Below are 13,145 nucleotides of genomic sequence, written 5' to 3'. Positions count from 1 at the left end.
TAACACTGATAGATCGCTACGTGCCTAAAAGTAAGATTGTTTAGAATCCTGCCTCAACGTGGTTTACTGAAATCCTACGCCACCTACGAAACAAAAAGAAGCGACTTTTTCATCGCGCCAAAGCAACTAAATGCACCGAACGCTGAGAAGCATACCATTGTATTCAGGCTGATTATGCTATCGCTATTATAAACGCAACCAAGAATTTTTTGATAACGCTTTCCCATAACTTCTGTAGTCTAATGCACGGAAATTCTGGAATATTCTTGGTGGGAAATAAAACAGAGTAATCGAACTAGCCCGTTCTGACAATGTTGCATCCCTTTGAAACAGCGCTGGTGCATTGTGAATGACGTATTTGTTCCCGTGTTCCACAAATCTGCTCCGACTACCTTACCGTCTATAAGTAGTTGCTCTTATTCACCAATGAATTATCTTGCTATAAATTGGGTCGGCATACGAAAGTTTATTGAAAGCCTGATATCTCCTTGATCCGGCGAAGATGCAATCAATTGTAAAATGCTGAAAATTGCTGAACCATATTCTTCCACTATGCAATCGATGCTATTTTAGCAGTCCCTAAATTTCTATGTACTTTCAAGCTATTGCAAGGTTGGCAAGGTTGTTCCAGTCCCTAACTCACCTACACTCATTCTCCCAATAACTAATCCTATATCACTCATGAGCATACCAAATAAAATATTGGATTATATTATACATTCTCATATGATCGACATCATTGAGTCAAATTTTTTTTGTTTTCGACTGGATAACAAGGTTTCGGAAAAACACTTTCATGTGAAACACAACTGAAATGTTATACTAATGACCTATTTACGGTACTGGCATGGGCTTCGTTGTAAACTGCGTGTTCTTGGACTACGCGAAAGCTTTCGAAACTTTTTCACATGGTATCCTCATCCTTAAACTTAGCATGCTTAACATTGAACCTAATGTGCTAAACTGTGTTAAAAGCTTTCTATGTAATTGAACCTAGTACGTTTCTGCTAACTACTGTTTAGGCTCACTCAATTCTGCCTTATCGTGTGTACCCCCAGGGATCGCTAATGGGACCACTCCTGTTTCCTGTTTCTATTAACGATCATCCTACATGCATTTTCCTTTCAACTATTAGGATATTCGCGGATGACTGCGTCATACATCACAAAATAGCTAACCACACCGAATCTGACAACGTTCAAGATAATCTAACAAGCGTATCCCACTTGTGCGATAAGTGGTTAATGCGACTAAAGGTTAATATATGTAAAACAATGCGTGTATTGCGTCGCACAAACAACACTGACAAAATGTCTACTTACTTCACGACACTTCTCTCGAGTCCAACTGGTACAAATACTTACGTGTTCTTATCGCGCGTAACTTATCATGGCATACGCATATCGAACAGGTCACGAATACTGCTAACCGAGTTCTTGATACTTGAGTAGAAATTTCTCTGCTGCGCCTCTACCGCTAATGTTTACACCTTACAAAACGTTAGTACGGCTAAAGCTATAATATGTATCCACAGTATGCGATCCCTATCAAATCACACAGATAAAGACACCACGTTTCATGTTATCTAACTATTCCCGTTGAGCCAGTAATACTTCCGTGAAAATCACGCCATACCAGACCTTTCACTGCGCCGTAAATGTTTAAGGCTGTGTTTCTTCCACAAAATGTATCACCACAACCCACAATGAAGGATGACCTTAATGATCGCCCTTCATACAATTCATACCTCTCTGATGGCATGTTTTTAGTTGTTGTTCCATTTGTTAGAACAAACATGCTTCATTATTCTTTTGTTGCAAAGATTAGTGCCGACTGGAGCGACCTTCCTCCCTCCATCGCTGCTGTTTATGATGTTGAAAACTTCAAGATTACTGTATTTTCGGCCGCTCTTTAAAGCCTATTATTGTATAATTATGTACTGTTTCTTTTTCTACACACCACTGCTTCCTCTAATGCGTTCGGGCCAGGTAAGTATTCGAAATAAATAAAAATATCTGAATTTGGATACAGTTTTCACTTCGCTATACTGCACAGTCAGACACGATAAAGCCATTAAATTATTCAAATCCTGCTGTTCTACGCGTCAAATCCACAATACGGTTATGAGGCACGCTGTACAGGAGGGCTATGGATAAATTTTGACCACCTGTGTTTTCTCGAAGGACTGCCAATGCACCGTACATATCACTTTTGCATTGCGCCAACATAAGAATGCGCTCGCTGTTGCCGGGATCGAACCCGCCTCCTCGAGCTCAGGAGCGAAACGTTGTAGCCACTAAGCTATCGCGGCGAATAAGAGATAAGTTTAAGAGATTAGTTTAAGGTTCAATTATTCACAACCGATTTTCCCATCACGACTGACTTCGATTGAAAGAGAGAAGAAGGTGATTGTTCCAACCTTTCCCAGTTATACCTTTATTCATTTACTGTGCGTTTTCTTTTCAAATATTTACTTACTTTGATCGTAATAATGTTTTACGTAGGTTCGAGGAAATAATAATAGGCGGGTTTCATCCCGGCCAGTTCATGTCTTATTTATGTGTATGTGTTTTCAGATACGTCTGGAAATTGTTTGCAAAAGTGTTTGCGCTTATTTGCCTGGTTATGCTGTTACAAACGTCATCATAAAGAATGCCTTATCCTAAGCTTCACCATCGTTAGAGAGGGGAATAAGAAACTAGAACTTTGCCCACAACCACCACCACGGGATTTAATACTCGTGTCTCTGCATCAAAGACGACTTGTGAACAGGACGCGGTAACCACTGTGCAAGAGTAAGGTTTTTTTGTTTTCTGTTGCAAAAGAGTTGGACGGTCTAGAAAAAAAAGTCGCACGTTCGCACGAGAGGCGAGTGTTGATAGTGATATCAAAGTATTTTACCCTTACGTGCTGTATAGCTCTTAGTTTCATCTGCCTGGTAAACTGCACTAAGCATTCGCTTAATAGTTAAATTATCAAGCATGATGGCAAGCACTCACATGCAAACAGATACGGATCTCACTAGATCACCAAGAACATTCGCTCTCACAACGCTGGTGTGATGAAATGCGCCGGCTGTGGGAAGCGAACACTTCGGGCTTCTTCTCGCATCAATGAGTGCCGAAAAGATGAGATTACGCGACTTTCCACAACAGGCGCACGGGAACACAGCGCGCATGAAGCCACCAGCAATTTGACCCTCCCTTAACCTTCGCACCCGCCGCTGATAAAATCGCTGGTACCGCCAATAAGTGTACGCCCTCAGCAGCCACGGCCTAGCTAGACGATGCGCGCGTTCACACACCCCTTAGATTGTGTCTGCTGAAGTTACTGCGCGCACACTTACCCGCACCCTGTAGCACGCGCATGATCATGTGACCGAAAATTGAGCTCGCCGGATGATGTGCGCATCGGAGCACCATCTTGTTCGGCTCACACTCGCACGCTTTCCCTCGCATGCGCAGTATACGGCACGCTGGGAGTGTAAGGATTTTATTCCACTTGGTCTCTATATGGAACATCATGATGACGGCGAGGATTTGCCTGTAGTGTCCAAAAAATTATATCGCAATAAGAACGGCGCAGCTCGAAAAATTACACGAACACCAAGCACACTCAGAAGCAGGCTAGCAAACACAAGTGTCCAATACAGGTATTCAGTCCCGTAACCATTCTGACGTGCCTGCGCAATAAACATGTAAGCAGTAGATTTAGGAAAGAGCGGCAGTGTGTCTAGCGGTGTTTCAGCACAGCACTATGGCGCGCCGACTGCGGTTGACCATTCGTGCAAAGTTTTGTGCTCTACACAGACTCTCAGAACAATGGCGTCTGCGCGCGTTTTTCAAAGGCCACTGCAGGCAGTACTGTGGCGTACTATGGCGTCCGCATCACGTAAATGTTGTCTTTGACAAAATGACGGTTCTATAGACCATAATTCTCTGTCATCAGGGTTATGAAGAAAGCATCGATGCTACAGAAAGGAACGTACAAGAACGATCATGATCAACAAAGAAACATGGCACACATCCACAATCGAGCAAGCGTCTCGAGTCGGGTGGTCTGTGGAAAAGAAAGTCGAAAGCATCAACGGCGTCCACCCCAGCACGGCGTCACAACAAGAATGACACATAGCTTTATTACGATTAGCATTCCTAGGGTGCTTGCCACACTTTCGGGGGGCGGACGAGCTATCTGTCTGTCTGTCTGTCTGTCTGTCTGTCTGTCTGTCTGTCTGTCTGTCTGTCTGTCTGTCTGTCTGTCTGTCTGTCTGTCTGTCTGTCTGTCTGTCTGTCTGTTTTTGTACCTATGTCTCCAACCCTTTTTCTCCCAACATGGTCAAATGGATGGCACATTGGGCTACTCTGCCGAGAGAAGATAGCTTGGGACTAACCAATGGACCAACTGAAGTCACTGCATATGTGGCAATGTGTACCTAAGTGCCGCTCTTCAGTGAACGCCTTTGGCGCCTATATGTGTCCCTGGGAATGCGGCACTGGATGTGTTCAGCTCATAAATCAACCTCTTTCGCGCCGTCATGAAGTATTGGGCATGTTCCACTCCGTCCGCACTGCTTTACAATGATCATCTTTGGTACCAAATTGGATCACTGGGCATGTGCCAATAGGTATCTAGCGTTCTTCAATTGACATATTTGACGCCAGCTTTAGGTAAGCCGGCATATGCCAGTGGATTATGCGCCGTGCAAAACAGCATTCACTAATTTTCTTCGATTGTCAGAGGAATCGAACACACGACACTCGTGGACTTTACAGCGGTGCCGCTAGATGGAACAGCGAATGCAGTGCGAGTTGCGCAGTCGGAACCAGCGGTCGATTTAATGTTGATGAAAGCATCATACGAAAAGCTGTCGAGATAAGCAAGTGTTATAATATCGGTGGAAAAAAGCAAAAATCTGATTTGTTACTGGCATAGGTAGCGGTACAAGGTAAATGGAGAAGTTATGAAGACTAGAAAACACTTTATGGAAATGTACACAAAACTACCAGAATGAAAAGCATGTATAGCCTCCCTGATTAACTCTAGCAGCTAACTGACCATTGGTCATCCGCAAGGTCCAAAAGGCGTGCGAATAAACAATCATCGTCATCATGATCATTGTCACGCAATACACTGTCATGCACACGCGCACTCAGTTGGCTGTAACGCCGCCTTTAATAGTATGTATATATAAGAGTGTGTTTCGTTCAATAAAGCCCTTTTCTTGACGCACTTTGATAGTATATATATATATATATATATATATATATAGGAGTGTGTTTCGTTCAATAAATCCCCTTTCTTGACGCACTTGATTGCGTGCAAATCACAATCATGTGCATCGTCGGGTGCGCGAGAAAAGAACAGGGCTGCACACACGTTTTATTGTTTCTATTACAGTGTCTATCTTCACTGCGTCAGTGCTAATCACAGTAGCGTCGACATTCATCGTGAGATGGATTATGCCGTTTTTTTTTAAATTAGAAGCATGTATTTGCGTAGTCAAAGGGAATGTCAAACGAGAGGCCGTGCGACGCAACTAGGAAATGCTATTTGTTTTCAAACGCGTCTCATGAAGTAGGAATATGGAACGGGACATCGTTTGTACCAGTTCCAGTTTGTGGCAGTTTCAACTCGTTAACTCCAGTCCCGTTTGATTCTGTTCAGTCTTGCCCTGTTTAACAGCGTTCTCTTTGATCAGGAACAGGATGGTTAGTGCCGTCCTGTTAGACCCTTTCAGACCTGTTTATTCCCCAATTCGGACCAAGTTTGGCTAGTATGTTTTGACGTAGATTAAAATAATTGACCCTTTAAACTTATTTGCGATCAGACTTAAAGACAAATGAATCAGCATGTTTACTTCAAGGATACTACTGCCACATATAGGCTTCCAGTTACGTTGCTTGATACAAAGATGAACACAAATTTTGGCATAAATTATTGAGCATAAGCAACACTAGCGCGATACATCCGAATGAGTTTTGTGTAACCTGTGAGTGTGTTGGCCATGTATGACCTGCGAGAGTATGCAACCTGAAAAAACTGGCGCCTCATATTGATATTTACTACAAGTATCCAAACGCCGTTCTCGTAAGTGTACTACATGCCAGATCAGTCGTACTCATCTTATTGCAGTCTTGTGCTACTCTAGTCGTTTGTTGACAAATGTAAAATAAAGCGTAATTTTGAGGTGGGAAAACTAAAGGATTGCACTTGTACATGGAAGAGGTAATGGAAGTAATGGCTTGCACTTGTACATGAAAGAAATAAATGAACTTTACGTATGTATTTTGTTCAGCCATTTCAGCTTTCATTAATCCTGAACTCCTCCGGTTGAAGCAAGAGCACATCATACATCTCGCAAGCATTGTTTATTGGGCCTTCTTATGGTATTTAGATACATCTATTCTGCTGACAGAGACCATCGGAATGTGTTGCATTTGTGAGAGCTTGTAGGGCACCTGAAAAAGTAAAGTCAACAATTTACTTTCAGTAATCCAATAAGTAAACATAAAGGTAAAACCAGTGTTGCCTATGTTCACACAGACGAGAATGGTTCAGCATTCAGAATATAGGAGATACTCAAGAAATGGTGTCACAATTAAGTGGTTTCATGCAATGCATATTGTGCATAAAGAAACATTCATTACTGTGGTAGAGTTAGCGGTCATAATTAGCAAGGAACTGAAACAAGACTCCACTGGTAACGCAGGTGGAGCGTCACTATTACCACTGAAGAAGCGTGATAAGAAATGGCATCGGAAATAGGCACTCCTTCGAAATCGCGGTCCTGAACTCGCTAATTGAAAAAGTGCCCAAAGCATACCAAACATTCGGCGCAGCTGGCGAAGCGCGCTGCATGACCTAGAGGGCAGACCTACATAGAAACGTAGAGCCGATCGAACAAGAAAGCGGAGAGCTCTCTGCGCACACATTAACACGCGTGTTGTGGAGGTCACGTCTACCTTCTCGTGCTCATCACGCTTTGTCAGGGATCAAAGGAACATTGTACCGGGATTATCAATGAGATCGCAACCTCCCATGAAGAGTGGATGATAACAGCGGCGTAGAATGAAGCGAAATTTCGTACAAACTTGCGGTCTTGTCACATTCTGGCGATATCGCAGATGCGCACAAAGTTTGGAAATATTTCGGTGATGATTCTTTCCCGACTTTTTCACAGTCAAGATTATGAGATATCAGGAACACAGCCCAAAGGCATTGCGTGATAAAATGCGAAATATACATGCAGCTGACACCAAGACAGGAACAAATTTCGAATTAAACCATATTTCTAGATATTAGAATTTGAGTAAACCAGGGTTTACTGTAGAATGTGGAGCCCCACTGCAGCATTCATCGATAATTATATCGTGGTTTTAGTATGTAAAACTAAGTAATTTATTTTCTCAAATCAAATTGCATATGCATAAGACCAAATACTAATATTCACTAACCTGACATCAGCTACATTTACGCAAATTTCATGCTTTCCAGGAGATGAAATTGTCAGGTGATCTGAGCAAAGATCTACTAATGCCAAGATTATTGCCAACAGATTAACATAACTTCTTGGTTTGAACGCGCTCTTTTGATTTCATTACATCAAACTTTCTTGTGACGGCCTGTACAGATGGTCCCTTAACATCACCGTGAAGCTTATATGAAGTTGTACGACCCTGAAGCCATGAACAATGTCCTGCTCTAGTTGGAATCCTGTTAATGACACGTCAAGTTCCAAGCCCTTGACTTTCTGTCAATATTCTTCAACGCGTGCTTCGAGCAATTCCCTCCAGGCTAGCCAAACTATTTTAAACCCTTACACTAACGCTATACCTATGCCTTCACTTGCAGACTTTTTGGGATAAGGTGCTCACCTTTGAAAATCTGGTTGAAGGAAAGGTGACACATAAAGGTGGCTATTCCGTACGCGAGTAAAACAAACCAGTGAGCGTTGGTTAGAACGGCTTGGTCATAGGTTGTATAGGAGAGTTTATCAAAGGTTCGACTACATCTCATCAGGTTACAAGATGATGGAAGTGGTGATCACTGACCGCGTGACTATCATCTTACCAGTGAGATCAATTTTCTAAATCGTTGACTAACTGCTACAGAACTAGAGACAAGATGTAACCAAGATTCGTTGCTTTGTCCTACTAATGTTTAGGATAGGTACCTGTAAGTGCCTCCTTTCCTTCAACCACACTTGCAAAGTAAAGAACCTTAACCTGAAAAGTCTCCACTTGAATAAATCAGTAACATCAGCGTGGGGCCTCAAGATAATTCGGCAAGCCGAGAAATTGATCAATTTGGTATCTTGAGGCGCGAGGGACAAGTATGGTCAAAAGGCGCCAAAACAGTGATAATGAGTTGGCATTGTGGCGATAAAGTACGAGATAGACGTGACGTGGCTTTATACCGGGCCTTAAGAACAGTCGTTGTAGAAGTGCGTGAAATGTGCGGGTAATAAAATTATGGCAGTGACAGTGAATTACTAAGAATGGAAAAGTGACACTGGTGAGGGATAGGATTAGGTAAGATATGTCAGTGGTGAAGATTTGCGAGAAGCACTACTGCACTAACAAATCCCTCAAAATTCAAGGACTTGCAGTCATGTGCTTTACTAAAATACTGTAAGCATCATCTGGTGACAGGGTGTGCTACGATCGTGGTGGATATTGTTTTTGGCGCCAGGGCCAGAGATGGCCAAAAGGCGCCATGACACTTGCTGATGGAGTCGAGAATTTACTGACAGCACGAGTACTTGTACGCCAACAGAAAATGAAGAGCTTGGCAGCCGAAGAATTCTTCGCAAAGCACGAGGTAGAGCAGGTTATTCTTCAGGTGTCCCCGACTGTACAATTCTATGCCAACTTCACGCAGACGGTGGAGAAGCACCCCTGTAGACAGTTGAAAGATAAAAAGGTTGCTTTTCCAAGACAAATGCGACCACTCAAACCATGAAATTTATATTTAAATTGTCTTCCTACAACTAGACTGAACCTAAAACTGTTATATTGCGCAAAAGAAAAACATCAACACTGGTGCCTCGACCAACTCGAGTCATACGCGCCACGGAAGTTGCCGACACAGCTTCCTCCCGAATACTACGCCCGCACCTGCATTTTCAGTGTACTGTACAAATTGCAGAAGCAAAGCACAGAACCTGTTCTGCCTTAGTGTGAGGTCCAAACCCCACCGAAGCAATGAACCAAAAACGACGACCCAAGTTTTTTCCGTGCCGAGAAAAGTTTTCTTACGTTGGCTTTTGCTACAATTCTTTGTCGGCAAAGAACAAGCTTCGTTTTTTGTGTGCGAACGTAAATAATGAAAGGCATGCACAACTACCCGCGAAAGAAAGCATGCAAGAAAAGTCCCATTAAGGATCGTTCACACAGGAGCCTGGGGTTAGCATGGGCCTGGCAGTATGGTGTTTGGCCCGCATGGAGAGGCCCAGGCGCAGACATAAGGCGACCCAGATGGCGAGTAACAAAAAAACTTTAAACAGATCGTTATGGAGCGGTCAGCTCTACAAGCTCCTCACAGAGAGCACACACAGGCAAGCGTTGCTCATTGAAGTCCGTTGGAGAGGACATGCTTTATACAGTGCGGAACGCACTCGCTCAGAAGAAGAGTTAACGCTCTCCACGCTCGTGGCCGCCGCTCGGTAAACATACAACAGCTCAACGGTTCCTCTAAACGGCACTGACCCAACAGAGGGGAAAAACACTGACGTGCACACAGACGCCGCTGGCGTCTTCGTTGCGGAGGATAAGAAGGAATGAATGCACGCGCGTAGCCTGGCCGCCTCGCTCGCTGAACGGAGCACTGCGCAGCCTAGGCAGAAATCAGGGCGCCGCGCGCATCATTTGGGTAGGAGGCCAGAATGCGCACACAAACGGTAACGCCTTTTCGTCGTTGTGGCCTCCTAGGCTGGTTTCTTTAGCGTGCGGCTCGGCGTATCGAAAACGTCCGGTATTTCGCCGTTACTTAGCCGCCGCGACTTAAAATGTACAAGATACAGGCAAGTCGTAACAGGCTGCCGCGCCGGGGGAAGGTGATCCCGATGGGTGGGCGACTGCATCCGCGATTGCACTGATGGTCGTAGCCGTGGGTGGTTGCTCAATAGCTCGTGTCCAGCAGAAGACCTGCGAACTTCTTCAGGAAGCTGTTCCGTTGCCACTTTGAGAACGCCGCTGAATGGATTATTAGCTTGTGCTGCAATCTGGAGTTCACAGCCGGCATCAGTCAGTCAGAACCAAACCGAAAACGCAACCGTTCCGCCGGCCCGCACGAGACACATTCGCACCAAGCTTTACCAGGCTTGCTTTCCTATTTAAATGTCACGCTACTCTACCAAAATAGCGCCGTGAGCACGTGAATTAGTCGCACTGCAAAAAAACTTCTGACAGAAAACAGCAAGACAAAGCAAATGTTCAAGAACGTAAGTCAGGAGGAAATACCACACGAAGTGGATGCTAAATAGGTCATTCATGCGTCAAGGGTTTTGACTTGAGCCATTAGCTTTGCCTTTGAAACTCCCTTTTTTGACGCACCCCGAAAAAATTTTTCTAAAAGGAAAGGCTCCAGTGCAGGCCAAGGTCATTTCTGGAAAATATGTTAGCAGCTGTTGGAATATATTGAGAGAATTTACCCACCTCAACAATAGAACACGAGGCTACACTGTCGCCTAACAATTTAGGATCAGCCTGAGAACTCTTTCTAAGTTGCAGTGTGTGGCTGCCTACGACGGCACGGCCCATTTATGACTCGCATAGAGAACGGCATGCTCCTCTTCTCCATCTTCTATCTGGCACGCAACATCGGTCTCGTCTCGCTCCTCAGCGTTTCCCTAAACATCCTACTCAATGCGATTCTGTGATTTGAGTACTGGCTTGCTAGCCGTTGCTCTATATAAGACACGGAAAGTCCATTCACTTTTCTCATCACGCGAAACATTCCCCTGTGCCATCTTGCACATCGCAGCTTTGAATGCTAATCCTGCTTGGCGTAGGTGATTCAGCACTGCATTACCAAGCCCAAGTTGAGGATTTCCTACTGCACGGTCATAGTATATATTGGCTCTGTACTTGGCCTTTGTCCTTGGTTCACGTGATGCTTTTCGTGCGCGATGCAATCTTTCCTCTATGTGAAGCGCACCCTTCACTGTAAGTGCATCGCCTACAATCCGCCGAAAGGGCTCTGTCGTGAATCGTGCTAGCTTCACTGGCCCTTGCGCTCCGTATGCTGGCTTGTCAGCACATTAACATGTGTAGCACCTTCCGACATGTTGGTCTTAAACACGGTAGCAACCAGGTTTCTTTAGCACCTGGCTCCGCGAATGACGGACACTTGTATGCGACAAGTGCAGCATGTACTGGAGATAACGCTCAGGCGCGATTAGCTGATCGCACTGAGTTTCCCTGAGCTGCGGACACTTTCGCTTCAGTGCAACGCCCATCTCCTAAAAGCTTACGTTATTTCGCGCTTCAGCGTGGCTTACATCGCACTCGATGTTTTGCAGGCTGCAGTCCTCATTGTGTTCGGCCATCAAGACAGAACTACTCGTCTTTAGCCTCGCTCGGTTTACGGACGTGGGCGCTATGGCCGACTCTGTTAACCGGTCCACCCGTTTCATTTCCCACGCCCTATCTAGCGTATGCCACGATCCTGTCGTATCAAAATCAAGCCTTTTATGGGACTTCGTGGTTTCAAGGCCGCGTGGCTCTGTCCCGTCATGTTGTTTATCTACACCGCGCTCCATCACAGAGCTTGCACTGATATCACCATGCAGCACCTCTGATTTATCACATGGATTTGTATACATTCGAACTACACAAAGCGGAACTACTGCTCCCACAGCGATGGCACCGCATTTCATCGTAACTTCGTTCCCTCATTTGTCCCGATCTTAGAACCATGATCAAAAAGTATGTTGTTTTCGTTGGTCCAATGATTCTTATTTTTTAAATGATTGTATGAATAGCGGCAAATGTCATTTAGATCAATCTCCCAACACAACTCCAACAGATAGGCTATTCGCAACTGTCGCAGCTCGAAGGGAGATTTTTATGGACGTTGCTCAAAGCTTTCTCCTGCCCCGGGCGCCTTGTTGCCGAAGCTTGAAGCTTGAATGCGCTCATTTCAAGCCTGATCAGTTCAACTGCGAATTCCCGCTCTTTTCGCTCTGGTATTTCAGGCTGACGCTTTTGACATGCAAGTTTACGGTCGCGCTCTTACCCTTCACGTTCACGTTCTTGCCCCTCACATTCGCGATTCTCTCTTTCGCGTGCACGCTGGCGCTCTTGCCTTGCACGTTCGTGCTCTTGTGCCTGTCTTTTTGCCCGATCTCGAATCGTGCCAAGGCACTCCGAAAGATCGGATCATCAGCTTCCGACGCAAGATCTCATTCAACTTGCATTCTTCAAGTGTGTCGCACACATCCAGACACAACTACTTCGCTAGGTGCAACAACTTCGGTTTAAGCAACCGCTTGAAATTCGTGGCTGAGTTCATTACTGTTTTGTCGACTGTGCACACTACTGTCTTGACGCTGACATAAAGTATGCGACAACGACAGCTTTTATCCGCTTTGTTACCTTCACTACAAAGGTCTTCTAAAACTCTGTACAGAAAAATCGTGCGGAACTTGCACTAGTGGGGCAAGTCTGGAGCCAACAGCGGAGCTTGTGATCACCTAGCTTTTGCGTGGCTTGGCTAAGTGGTTTCTAGGTTTTGCGAGGTTATGGTAGGCTTGGCTAAGATTTTCTAGGTTTTGCGACGTTATGCTATGTTTTGCCAAGTTTTCTGGGCGTACTTGGCGCTGGAAGCTTTCGAGAAGTCGCAGGCCGCGATCGCTTTCTCGAAGACGTCGGAGGTTCAGGTGCCTATGTCGCATTCTTTGGACTGAAAGTCGGGATCCTCGACTCGGCGTCGCCTCTTCTCAGCCGCAGCTTCAGCGCGCTGTTCCGAATCAGCTCGGCGGCGACGCATCGCTTCTCGCTTGGCAGTACGCCGCTCTTCCTGAACAGCCGCTTCTTCTTCGGGTGTCCGGACTTTCTTCAGTCTTCCCATGGAAGCAGGTGTGCATGGAGTAGAGGAGGCGAGAGATGGGTCACCGCGCCGGCTGTTCCGAGCTTTTACTCGCC

General features: G+C 45.1%; 1 protein-coding gene across 2 annotated transcripts in view; it reads right to left on the bottom strand.

Moving 5' to 3' along the window:
• Positions 1–13,145, bottom strand: part of LOC142576277 (monocarboxylate transporter 12-like) — a 166,419-nt gene that overhangs the window by 16,103 nt on the left and 137,171 nt on the right. Inside the window, exon 7 of one of the 2 annotated variants that reach the window (XR_012826819.1) lies at positions 6,355–6,458. The exons of the other annotated variant lie outside the window; for it this stretch is intronic. The gene's annotated coding sequence lies outside the window, so the exon portion shown is untranslated. Of the gene's footprint in view, positions 1–6,354; positions 6,459–13,145 lie in introns of those variants that run through there. 2 annotated transcript variants of the gene reach the window in all.

Source organism: Dermacentor variabilis, chromosome 3 (assembly GCF_050947875.1).
Source record: "Dermacentor variabilis isolate Ectoservices chromosome 3, ASM5094787v1, whole genome shotgun sequence".
Lineage (NCBI taxonomy): Eukaryota > Metazoa > Arthropoda > Arachnida > Ixodida > Ixodidae > Dermacentor > Dermacentor variabilis.
The sequence above is the reverse complement of the archived record's forward strand: the minus strand, read 5'-3'. Positions and strand labels throughout refer to the sequence as shown.